Below are 14472 nucleotides of genomic sequence, written 5' to 3'. Positions count from 1 at the left end.
AAAAGCCTCTGTTTGCATTGCTATGTGCTACAAATGTGATTTTAATTTCTCTGACACACTGACATGATTCCTGTATGGAAGGAGAGAGACGGTGAAATAAACACAAATTAGTTAACTCCAATAAAGTTACAATATGTGAAAAACTACATATTCTAGACAGTGAAAATGATCCACTCCAATTACAAGAGTGCTGCAGACTAAACCAAGATTAACCTAGTGTGAGCCAGGAGGAACCAGTGGTACTGAAGAAACTACACGACTTTAACATGAGCTGTACATCCAGCAACACCATGGAGTACTGGCCTCACTATGAAGGGATGGAGGAAAAGTATAGCCCTACCTCCGTAACCTTAATCTTTTTTTTTTCATAGTCTTATTTTAACTGCCCTGAAATAAAGAGGAATAACATTTGCACAAAGCCTAGTAATTGGCATCACTAAAAAAGGGTAGGAGGGAATGTTGAATGCATAACAAGATCCACTAGCCTCTTGCAACAACAGTTAAAAACAAAGCTAAAAAAGATAAGGATAAAAGTCCAAATGAGGACACCTATCATTAACATACCTTCAAGAGTACATCATTAGAAGTAAATAATGCACTCATCACAGTTCCACATTAAAAAGATCTGTCCCAGCTTATGGTAAATTATACGGAATCATGTTACTTCTTCAAACATAACTCTGCATAAGTAGAAGCAAGGATTTTACCCACCCTGTGAGATTCTTAGAAGACATTGTCAAACTTCAGCAAATGTGTCTCAGCTTCTCATTTGTTCTGCACTATAAAATGTTGTGTTCTTAATTACAGAGATAAAAAGTTTGGAGCTATGGTTGTTAAGCTGTTAACTTACAAAATGTGTTGGGGAGAGCAATGATTTAAACTGAATGCATCACCCAGGAATACCTGACCACAAAAGCAATTTTGTCTTAAGCCTCTTGGTTTAGTCTGCAGCACTCTTGTAATTGGAGTGGTTCATTTTCACTGTCTAGAATATGTAGTTTTTCACATATTGTAACTTTACTGGAGTTAACTAATTTGTGTTTATTTCACCGTCTCTCTCCTTCCATACAGGAATCATGTCAGTGTGTCAGAGAAATTAAAATCACATTTGTAGCACATAGCAATGCAAACAGAGGCTTTAATTGGCAGGGCAGGTGGATCATCTAATTTGACATGGAAGGAAAAACTCACCAGCAGATCTGCTGCATCTATGGCCAAAACCCCTAGCCCATGTTTAAATATCCCCATGACTGACAGCAAGAATATGCTCCTCAATTAGCTGTGGGCAAACTCAGAGACAAAAATGTCCACACATGAGCAATTTTCATTGAAATGAATGTTAAATCTTGCTCTCTTTCTCTCTTCATACATACATACACACACACACACACACACACACACACACACACACACACACACACACACACACACACACATATATATATATATATATATATATATATATATATATATATATATATATATATATGTGTGTGTGTGTGTGTATTTACACAATATTTATTGGATTAGTACCTCTAGGCCAATGACCTCTTTTCAGAGGAAACCTTATGTGGTATTCATACTGATTGGGATAATTATATATAATGCCTGGACCTGCTCACAACCTGTAATTCTTTTCAGCTAAAATGATGTGCCTGTTTACAGTAAAAAGACAAATAAAAATAAGATATGTACCTTCTCAAACATATATAATTTCTGTACCTGCTTTTAACAAAGGTAAAATAAAGATTTTCAGTCTTTTTTTCTACTAAAAATCTATTTACAATAAAAATAAAATAAAAAAAATCTACACCTAATTATTATTAAATGTTTCCTGCTTACTTGCAGAAACTTAAGTGGTATCTACCTATGCAAACAAAATGAACACATTCATCCATCATTACTCACAACTATTTGCATCACCTCAGTAACATCTATGCTTAAATGTATTTGTTAACATATATTGCCCAAATGAGCTTTGTACAACAGCAAGGAAATTTAAGAACTTTGGAAAACGTATCAACAAATTTCTTTTTTTTTTCGAAAAGTTGTTTTGAAAAGCCAGAAACATACAACTTAAGTAATGAGCCACTCTTCTCGAAAGTACCACTGATTCAGTTTTAAATATCTTGTTAATGTCTTAACAACTAAAAAGAGAAGTATTTCTAAAACTTATAGTATTATAATGCCTGAAGGTGATGATCCATGTTTGATCAATATGCAACCAATAGTGAATATATTTGAAGTAAAAAAGAAAACAGTTAATATTACATAGCTGTAGCAGAAATGAGATTATTATTTGCAAGAAAACGTGAGGTAAAAGCAGAAGGAATTAAGTAAATACTTGAGGTTGTACAAAAATTTGAATGATTAAGTTTCATAGCCAGTTGTTATTTAATAAAGAGGTAACCAGTAGTAAAAAAAAAAAATCAAAAACTAGATTATTAAATCATTAAGAGGCTAAAGCTTTGAGTGGAGCATGCTAGTGTGTGGTCAAAACCCAGCATTAAACATTGAAGAAACAAAGACTTCTTAAGGTCTGGAGCCTCTTGCACAGTCAAAAAAATACCACGCTCATTAAAAAGTTGTTTTATTCACAAATTACAAAAAAAAAATGATCAAATAAATGATTTCATTTTACAGTGAAAAACTTCTTCAGACAAAAGGCCCACCACCAAAGCATTGCTTATATAACATCATCTGTTCAAAAAGGCAGTCTTAATGAGCCAGTGTTAAAAATCCTGATGCTTGCGTACAGCTAAGCTACATTTATTTAAAACCAAATAAAACGCCTTCCAAATTAATATATATATACATAATAAAGTCATTATAAAACAATTACATTTTTTTTTTTTTAAATTTCTTGAGCTATTTTCATAAAGTGCATGGTTTGTTTGCTGTGTGTTTGGTTTGTTTGCTGTGTATTTAGTCCCTCCTAGTAGCACGCTTCAGCTGACCATGAGAGTTATTGGTTTGTTTGTATAAAATGAACTTAAACTATTACAAGATTAAATACTTCCATGGCCTATATATATTGTGATTTTAACTTTAATAGAGGGGCAGTAGAAATACGTTCATTTAGTCCTGGCCAGCCATATAAATTCCAATACAGCTGCCAGAGGAATTCCCTCTTTTCCAAAAGGAGAGACCAAGGATCCCCTTGTGGGTCAATTTTAAGTTTTTCCAAAACAGAAAATTTGAAAAAAAGTCCAGGGTATTCCTTAATATGATTAAAAGATGCATTTGTACTTTTTTCTTTACTTATATCACAGTTATGCTCATATATACACTCACGGAATTTATGCTCTGTTTTCCCAATATAGAAGCAATTACATGACTGACACAATGCGATCTAGACTAATCATTCCCTATCACGGTTACATTTCCCTTGTATTACGAAGGTTATTCCCAAAACATTAAACGTATCCTCCTCATTTATACACTTACAGTACCTACATCTGCCACATTTCTGAATACCACTATGACTATTATGTGTAATAATCTTCTTAGCAAACATATTTTTAAAGTTCTTACCCCTTCTATATACAATTATGGGACTTTCTCCCACCTTCTCAAAAATTATGTTATTCTCACTTAAAATATTCCAGTTTTTGTTTAAAATTGATCTAATAATATCACTTTTTAAACTATCCCCAGTATTCAGCAAGCTCTGCATGGCATGCAGGAATAGTGCAAGAGCTGCTGCAGGCAATATGGCTGCCGTTCAATCCTGGAATAAGCTCCCAAGACATGCACAAGCACTCCTGCACTATTCCTGCATGGACACAGCCCCTGTATGCTAATTACCTAATTTGCTGGTGAAAACATTGCAAATGAGGTGAATTAGCGATCCAGGAAGCAGGCAGAAGTCCATGCAGGAATAGTGTAGACTGCAGAAATGTATTCAGCCAGTAGCTGAATACACTTCTGCAAACTACAAAACGGAGGCATGACAGCTCGTACAAATGCATGTATTAGAAGGGTTAGGCATGCCAAAGGCCAAATATATGGCCATAGGCATGAAAATTAATTTCAAAATTATAAAAATTTCGGCCATTTAAACACAGGGCAGTGGTGCACAAATGAGTTTGGCCAGAAAATAAAAAAAAGCTGGAAATAAGGTCTTAACCCAAAATCATAATTTTGCCATAATAGTCAATGGCATGCATAATACAACAAGACCATGGAATAGTGGTTGCTAAGGGGGAAGACTGTTGGTTTTGTAACCATGCATTAGCAGTCAATCCTCTGCAGATGAGGGCAATGATACTGAATCACAGCTTTCTCCTCAGTGCTAGCTTGCACCCAGCCGTGTAGGTGCAGTAATACCATGGTGTAAGCCTAAGAGCTAGATGACTTCATAAGGGGGTGTGTCATGCATGCTGCAAGTTTATTGGAGCTCTGTGCCCAGTGTTTTCCCTTAGCTAACCACAGTTAAGGAAGGGAGTGTGACTTAAGCTGCCTAGCAGTATTTACATTGCCTAAACTGGTGTGTGCACCATGCACTGGGTTTTAAACAAAAATAAATAAATAAATAACCAGGAAATAGCAGCTCCTTTCACATCTGAGCACTGGGTATGTACGGTGTGCCTTGGGGCTTAAACAGGAAGGCAATGGGAAGGGAAAACAGCAGTAGGAAGGTAATCAAGGAGAACTAGCATAGCTGGCAGGTGAAATGTATCAGAACCAACCAATTACACAGGCAGCAGCCCAGCCCAGCACGCTACAATAAACTATGCAAACACCTTTCCCTCTATTTTTCTCACAAACTCTACACCACCAGTGTACACAAATGGGGAAATTTTACCTAAGAAAAGCAACAAAATGATAGGGGCTGCTTTCACTCTCATAAATTAATACATGGAAGAGGATGAGGGTGGTGAGTATGAGAATGCTGACGACCAACCCACAGTGAGGAGAAGAAGAGTGTACAGACCCAGGGTAACCTACCAAGGGCTGCATGAGCTGGAGATAGTGGAGCACTATAGGGTGGACAGGACCTCCTACAGCAAATTGTTCAGCTGTGCCGGCCATGCCTCACACACAGAACCAACACAGGGGAACCCATCCCAGTGGATACCAAGGTATATGTAGGCTTAAGAATACTGACCACAGGTACTGTCCAAAGGCCAACTGGGGTTATGATGGGGATCTCACAGGATAAAGGGACTCCAAAATCTGTCATATGCTGCCAGATTGAAGAAACTCCAGCTCTATTCAGTTGCATACCGTCTGTTCAGAGGTGACATGTGCCTGACATACAAGGCCATGTCCAACCTTGAATTAATGGACATGCTCCACCTCAAAAAATCCAAATCCACCAAAACCACTATAGCAAGCGACTTAAACCTTAGCACGGATATAAATAGGACATGCTGGAAGGATAGATTTATCACTCAGAGACTCCCTATGCTGTGGAATAAAATCCCGATCCATGTGAGGCAGAGCACCTCGCTGGCTCTGTTCAAGAGAAATCTTGACCTGTGGATGGGAGATCGTAGGTTTATCCCGGGAATCATCTCTGTGTCACTGCTGGACAGAGGCACAACAAACTAATGGGCACAGTATTTTTTCATATAAGGGGTGGCGCAAGCCACAAAAATTTGGGCTAGGCTTATAAATGCCTTAGGGCAGATAGCCTAGTATAAACCTATGAACCTATGAACCTATCAGCATCCAGGGTACTCAACCAGTTCCTGGATGCCATGTCAGCACATGCCAGTGATCACATATATTTCCTCAACACCTGCGAGGCATTGCCCAGCAATATGCATCTCTTCCACCAAATAGCAGAATACCCTGAGGTAGTGGGTACAATTTTAAGGACTGTGTTGGTGTTGTTGAGCAAAGTGTGGATAATAGACTGCATATATATATATATATATGCATCAAAGCACCACCCAGTGATCAGGGTAGGGTCTACATAAACCGCAAGGGCTTCCCCTCCATTAACTGCCAGGTCATGTGCGATGCTCAGGGCATTATAATGAATGTGTTTGCTGGCAGCCCTGGAAGCTATCATGACTCCCACATCTGGCATATGATGCAGCTGTACCTGAGATTTGCCAAAGGGGACATCCCATATGGCCACCTAGTGGGGGATGCTGGTTACGCACTCTAACCATGGCTGATGACACCCATCAGAAATGCACACACACTCGAACAAGAACTCCATAATGAGGCACATGCACAAACCAGAATCAAAGTCATGGTTCTGGTGCCTGGACATATCCAGTGGAGCCTTGCAGTACTCTCCAGCAACATGTACCCAAATTGTCATTATATGTGCCATGCTACACAATATGATCCTGCAGAAACAGCTGCAGCAGGAACAGCATAGGACAGGGCCACACAGCCCCTCACCATTGCCAAGGACAGCACAGGCACAGAGTGACTCTGAGGAGGAACAACCTGAGCCTGCCCCTGTAGGCAGAAGGAGGCATGCCCAGTATACCCAGGCTTTGGCAAAAAGGCAACGCATAGCACGTACACTGACATGGTAGGAACCCAGGGAATGACACCTCTCTCTGACTCACAAATACAGTAAAAGGAATGCCAAACATGACACTACCTGTGCTTAACCATTTATAAGGAGTGCACTATGTGCATCCAATATAGTCAGCCCTCCATCACCATCCTCAATACTGTCATTCTCACTATCAATTCCTGAATGGATTAGTATGTTCTGCTACTTGTATCTAAGGTACGGATGTGAGCATGCAAGGGAATTGGGTGGCTAAATGGGATGGCAGCAGATAGGAGACACCTATATGGGCAGCATGAAATCCAAAACAAATACTGGTGTCAATATAGTAGGCAGTACTAGACAAGGTGACAAATCCCACTGCAGGACATGTGGTGGGCCAAATGTGTGTCCATAGGACACACACATGCATGTCAGTGAGGCACATATACCCAACAACAGTCTCAGCTATCAGGACAGGTGTAGATGACCACAAAAAAAGGCTGTGCTAAGGCCTCCGATTGATGGTAATGGAGAACAGCCCCCCTCCAGACCTACACAGGCAAACTACAACAGGTCAGGCAGTGGGATGTTAGTTCTGAAGGGTAAGAATTCTGAAACTGAAATGTAGATCAATAAAACCTAAGATCTGTACTACACTGATATGCCTGCAGTCTGCATGATAGGTCAGAATACAGAATGAAATGGAAGCCAACAGAGTACCTGAAATACCAGTACGGCCATAGCAAATATTTACAGTTGTCAGGTGTGCTCCCCCCAATTCTATATAGAAATGTAGTAACATGTACATGTGGGTATAATAACAGTGGAGCACAGATTACCTGAGCTGGCCAAGTTAGCAGGATAGATTGTTGCATGTGTACAATATGCAGGGCTCTGTGTTTTAGGTTGTTGTGTGTTGTATATTGTGTGAAAATGGCCAGCATGTAGGCATGGAGGGTTGTGTTCCAGTGGCCAGTGGCCAGTACTGTTGATGACAGGGCCAAATTCTAACAACTGCAGTGCCAAACAAAATGCATCTCAGCAAGACCCAATCTAGCAGTAATCAATATTAATTGTTTTGGATGTAATATCTGTCACCATCTGAAAGATGGACATGGCATGAATGTTGGCCCAGACATACACAGTACACAGGTGGAAGTACCCTAGACAGAGAGTGTATAAAATGTTACTGTCAAATGGACACACCTTTGGAATTGTACATACAGGTTAGCAGCACATTAGTTGTCTGAGTAGTATGGAATGCTGATGTAGTCTGGCCAAATACTGGCAGACCACAAAAGGCACAGTTATGAAGTACTGAGAAACCACTGATGCCCCTGCACAAGCCAGCATAAGGGGAATGCCCCATGTATATCGTGTCAGCTGCAAGTAGCTTCCACAGCACACATGCACTCAGCTCACCCCACCATCAGCCTCAGGGTCCTCACAGGTTATATCCCTGCTGTTGGGAATGAGTTCAACATGACCCCCACTTCTGTATGGGAATACCCACAGAATGCAGCATGCTGAAGAGGTGTCCCATTCAGGTATGTCCCTAGCTGTAAGCAGCACCCTGCCAGCATCCACACCAATGGATTAATAAGGACAGAAACTATTGCCATTAACACCTTGCACACCTACCCGCTCACACCAGAGGAATACAGTGACTTGCAGCCTGGGACTGTAGGAGTGACAGAATGCACTGGTCTGCCACAGATGGCCTGCATCACTACCAAATGCCTACAGTCCTCTGTCAGAGGTCTGTGTCTCACCTGTACTGCTAATGTATGTTATCACAAGGAGTCCCAAATAACGACATAAAAGTCCACAGAACACAAATGCAAGGCCATGTTGACAAATCCAAGTAGCATGTCCACCATGTCCTACTGCATGAACTGTGGACCAACCCCTAAATACTGCTAGGATGAAGTGATAACTATAGGGATACTTATCAGATATAGCTTGCATAATGTTTGGAAGAGGATAGAATAATGAGGGGGGGGGTAGAAACATGGACGCCATGGAGTGTGTGAAGTCTGAAACTCTGATGCATGCCCATACTATCCCTGCCTGCAAACACAGGAATGGGTAGCTACCAACCTACTCCTAAACCACAGTGTGAAGGGGTAATGACCAGATATATGATTCCTGCCTCTGGGTAACCTGTGTGAATCTGTACAGCTAAAAGGTATGGCCACAGCAGGATATGGCCATTCTGTCATGTCTATAGATGTAAAAGCATGGGATCCTCAGCCACCACAGTACCAAAGTGCTGTACCATTTACACAGACCCATCAGCAGGTGTCTGCAGCTTCCCCTCCAGAAAGGCATGATTGTGCAAGAATATGTAGGCTGCAGACCACAATACTGGACACAGCTTCATTCATCTTGTATTCCCCAGGAAAGTACTGTGAGCAAATACGTATATCTGTCAGTAGTTGATGACATAACACATCGCAGTGTAAAACAGTACATACGTCTGAATATCTCTGCTAACACCAAAACCATGTAGCAGAAGCAGCACAGACACAGTTACAGTATCCCATTAGCCTTTGCCCATTGTGACTCCGTATTGTCAACCTATCTACAGATATCCTGCAGAAACAGGTTGCTAACTGTAGGTGTAGAACACAAATGCCTGCACTGGTGTACAACCTACCTGGAATGGATTCACACATTCAGTAGAGAAGGTCATACTGGGCATGCCCCCACACTTAACAGAAATGAAGCCCATGTCTGGCAACAACAGTGGACTATACATATCTGTCAGTCGCAGATGTCTGTGCACACACTCCACATTGCACACCAGTCATGTTTTGCACACACATCGGATAGGAATACACACATATATCTAAGAACAACACACTATAAGAAATCAAACATACACAAACATAGATGTGGGGAAGAGATAGACAGACAGTGACAAAGAGCTTCCCATCATGAGGCTGTCCCACCCACCACACATCCAATTTGCCAATATCACATGATGTGCTAATTTCTATCGCTGTAGACATTAGCTTCTGGTAGCCCTCAGCACTATAGTGTCTATGGTGCTTGTAATAACTGTGTAACATGACAGTACAAGTCATTATTCATCTATCAGTCATATACATAGTCCTATCAAATGTAAAGTTGTGTGTGACTGAGTGTTGTGTGTGTGTTTCCAGAGGAATTGTTTATGGCCCATTCACACACACTGCACTCCCCATTGCCCTAATTTAGCTAGCCTGCTGATGTCAGTCACCTTGAAATACCCCTTTGGAAAAAGATCATACCTATAAGCTCTGTGGCATGTGCAATAACTGTGTAATGCTATAGTGTGCTGTACTAGTGAGGTAGGAGGTCTAATCCCAGACATGGCAACTGTGAAACTGTGTGTAGAGATCAATGCTTTTGAGGCCATTCACAGTCACTACACCTTCTGTTGCCCTACTTTAGCAAGCTTGCTGATGTCAGTCACCTTGAAATATCTCCTTGGAGAAGACTCAGCCCTGTAAGCTCTGTGGCATGTGCAATAACTGCATAATGCTATAGTGTGATGTACTAGTGAGTTAGGAGTTCTAATCCCAAACATGATAACTGTGAAACTTTGTGTGTGTGTGTGTGTGTGTGTGTGTGTGTGTGTGTGTGTGTGTGTGTGTGTGTGTGTGTGTGTGTGTGTGTGTGTGTGTAGGGATCAATGCATTTGAGGCCATTCATAGACACTACATTTCCCATTGCCCTACTTTAGCAAGGCTGCTGATGTCATTCACCTTGAAATACAACTTTGGATAAGAGTTAGCCTTATAAGCTCTGTGGTGCATGCTATAACTGCGTAATGCTATAGTGTGATGTATTAGTTAGGCAGGAGTTATAATCCCAGACATGGCAGCTGTGAAACTGTTTGTGTGTGCAGGGATCAATGCTTTTGAGGCCATTCACAGTCACTACACCTTCCATTGCCCTACTTTAGCAAACCTGCTGATGTCAGTCACAGTGAAATACCTCCTTGGACAAAATGCAGCCCTATAAGCTCTGTGGCACATGCAACACCTGCAAAATGCTATAGTGTGATGTGCCTAGTTAGGTAGGAGTTCTAATCCAAAATATGGCAACTGTGAAACTCTGTGTGTGTGTGTGTGTGTGTGTGTGTGTGTGTGTGTGTGTGTGTGTGTGTGTGTGTGTGTGTGTGTGTGTGTGTGTGTGTGCGTGTGTGTGTAGGGATCAATGCTTTTGAGGCCATTCACAGTCACTACCCCTCCCATTTCCCTACTTTAGCAAGACTACTGATGTCATTCACCTTGAAATACACCTTTCAATAAAGGCTAACCCTATAAGCTCTGTAGCATGTGCTATAACTGTGTAATGATATAGTGTGATTTACTACTTAGGTAGGAGTTCTAATCCAAGACATGGCAACTGTGAAACTCTCTGTGTGTAGGGATCAATACTTTTGAGGCCATTCACAGTCACTACACCTTCCATTGCCCTACTTTAGAAAGCCTGCTGATGTCTCACCTTGAAATACCTCCTTGGACAAAATTCAGCCCTGTAAGCTCTGTAGCATTAGCAATAACTGTATAATGCTGTAGTATGATGTACTAGTTAGATAGGAGTTCTAATCCCATACACGGCAACGGTGTGTGTAGGGATCAATGCTTTTGAGGCCATTCACAGTCACTACACCTCCTATTGCTAGCAAGGCTGCTGATGACATTCACCTTGAAATACACCTTTGGATAAGGGCTTGCCCTATAAGCTCCCTGTCACGTGCTGTAAGTCTGTAATGTTATAGCATAATGTATTCGTTAGGTAAGAATTCTAAAACCAGACATGGTAACTGTGAAACTGTGTGTGTGTGTGTGTGTGTGTGTGTGTGTGTGTGTGTGTGTGTGTGTGTGTGTGTGTGTGTGTGTGTGTGTGTGTGTAGGGAACAATGCTTTTGAGTCCACAGTTACTACACCTTCCATTGCCCTACTTTTGCAAGGCTGCTGATGTCATTCACCTTGAAATACACCTTTGGAAAAGAACTAGACCTATAAGCTCCATGGCGCATGCGTTAACTGCACAATGCTATAGTGTGATGTATTGTTAGGTAGGCGTTCTGATCTCAAACATGGCAACTGTGGAACTCTGTGTGTGTGTGTGTGTGTGTGTGTGTGTGTGTGTGTGTGTGTGTGTGTGTGTGTGTGTGTGTGTGTGTGTGTGTTTGTGTGTGTGTGTGTGCAGAAAGTAATGTTTTTGAGGCCATTCACAGTCAATACAACTTCCATTACACTACTTTATAAGAATGCTGATGTCATCTATCTTGAAATATACCTTTGGAGAGGGGCTAGCCTTATAAGCTCTGTGTTGCATGCCATAAATGCAGAGCAATGTAGTGGCAGTAACTACACAGCTATGAGTTGGAAACTCATCTGTGGCAAGTGTTTTTGTGTGTACCTCAAAGTTTTTGCCCCATTTACAGCCAATACACATCTCAGAGCCTGACTTTAGCATCCCTGCAGATATCATCCACCTTACAAGTATCTGTTGCAAAGTCTATGCCATGTCATGTCAGTAGTGTATGTGGTAAATGTCTAAAATAATGGTCCATAAAGGTTGCAATTTAGAGGTTTGAACCTCATCCCTCTCAAATGTAAATGCGTGATTAGGGTAAAGTTATTTTTGGGATCTCTCACCCACTACATCACCCAATGCCAGTATTTACAAGGGCTGGTGATGTTCCTCACCTTAGAAGTACCTTGGGACAACATCCATCTAATAAGCTCTGTGACCCATGCGATAAATGGGGTACACTGTAGTAGCAATACATAGCTAGGTAGGGGGTTGAATCTCAGTACTGGCAAGTGTGTGTGTGTGTGTGTGTGTGTGTGTGTGTGTGTGTGTGTGTGTGTGTGTGTGTGTGTGTGTGTGTGTGTGTCTGTTTGTCATCAGTATCCAGTGTGGAGGTTGCTGTGATTGTATAATGACAGGATTCATTGTGGGGTGTAATTTGCTTAATTATTATATTGAGGACCTACTATAAGTCAAACTGTCCACCTTACAAGTATAACATATGTCAAACAGCAGAGAGGCTGATGTAGACAATCCATAGCCCTACATGTGACATTATAGACTGGTGAACAATATAAGCAATCCTTGTATTACCCAGAGAACACTCTCCACCCATGTCTCATACACAAACACACTTGGCTAGGCAACAACCACTATATAGGTAGTTCTCTGCATACTACCCACAGATAGTAACCATGGTATGATTGCAGTGGACTACATGCCTGTTGACCACAACACTGCCACTGACATCAGAATGTACTGTGATGTGTAACATTTCCTGACTGTGTGTTATCCAGCAAGTAAAAGGACATGGCATCCTGTTCCATCCCTACAATAGGCAAATAATTGCTTACAGTGGTCCTTTGCTATGTTCCCCACTGGACACCTGCAACAACTGCAGAGTCTGCAAATGTAACCCACAAAGGGAATACCATACCTTATACACATACCCTGTATGGACAGATGCCACTAACTCCACTGTATACCTGCATCATGCTGTCAATGTAGGTGAAGGCATGATCTCAGTTCCATAGTCAGGTCTCACCACATGAAGTCATGAATGCCACATCAGATGATAACAATCTGTCCATGCAACATGCCCCAGAGACCCCAGGTACACTTCCACATGTCACAGAACATGCATGTGGGGCATGTACACAACCCAGGCACTGTCCATGTTATGGAATATAGATCACATACATGGCAAGCATTGCACACCACTGGTCACCCACAATAGTAACCCAGATGAATAGATGGTGAATACAATACCGACCTGTGTGTGCCAATCCAGGGACTACACCTCTGAGCCACACTAGAGACCATTGTCATGTGGCCTGATGCCAAGGTATTCCCTTTGCCTAGCCTTGTACAGCCTTCTGGCACAATCAACTAATACACACCTGTGAAGCAGCAAATCCATGCATATCAGTGTGTGTGTGTGTGTGTGTGTGTGTGTGTGTGTGTGTGTGTGTGTGTGTGTGTGTGTGTGTGTGTGTGTGTGGAGATTAATGATGTTGAAGCCATTCACACTCACTACACCTCCCATTGCCCTACTGTAGCATGCCTTCTGATGTCAGTCATCTTGACATAACCCTTTGGCCATAAATCAGTCTGATAAGCTCTGTAATGCATGTGATAACTGCGTAATACTGTAGTGTAGCAAACTAGTTAGGAGTTCTAATCTTGACCCTGCCAACTGTGATAATGTGTGTGAGTCCCTGAGAGAGTGTGGTTCCTTCTTCCTTGACACCTGCTTTTGTGGACAGCCACATGCACTCCACTTCCCTTATGTCAAAGGAAAAAACTTTAAAGACCAATACACGTAAGGTTCAGATAAGGCACATTTAATAACTTGCTGCAAGGAGACAAAAACATGCAAATACAGGATTTTGCCTAACTACTAACAGGAAGTATGCTTAGTCTTATAATGTTCTACAAGACCTTGCCTTCTACGGTTGACGTAATCAAACACAACTTTCAGTATTGTTCTACAGCAGATGTTACTCAGATGTTCTGCTGACATGACTGGATTTATGAAAAACATTTTGAGAAAAACAACCTGGCCTTGGTGGGCTCTAGCCCGTTACAAGCTTCTATTGTGTAGTTCTAATACATGTGTTACATTTCAATGTATTTTTCTAGCTTAGGCACAAGCAAATGCTGATTGCAGTTTATATTTTCAAGCAGTCATTGTTCTGATTACCTACAGCTTCTGCAGCTGTGTATTTTCTCACAGCACAAGCGGAACTCCTTGTCTAAGTCTTATAATATGAATACATCTATTCATTATTTTCCTGACACAAGCAGAAATTATCTGCTTCCCTGTAAATTTCCAAAGCATAAGCAAAGATTATAGCTGTGCATATTTCATGACAATACAAGGTTAGAAAGCTTCTGCAATTTGTACAGATTTTATGCAGTACAAAATAGAATAAATGTGTTAACCCTTCTCAAGCCTTAAATGCACTAAG

Source organism: Protopterus annectens, chromosome 5.part1, assembly GCF_019279795.1.
Source record: "Protopterus annectens isolate FY-2018-M chromosome 5.part1, PAN1.0, whole genome shotgun sequence".
NCBI lineage: Eukaryota > Metazoa > Chordata > Ceratodontiformes > Protopteridae > Protopterus > Protopterus annectens.
Note: the sequence above shows the minus strand (reverse complement) of the source record.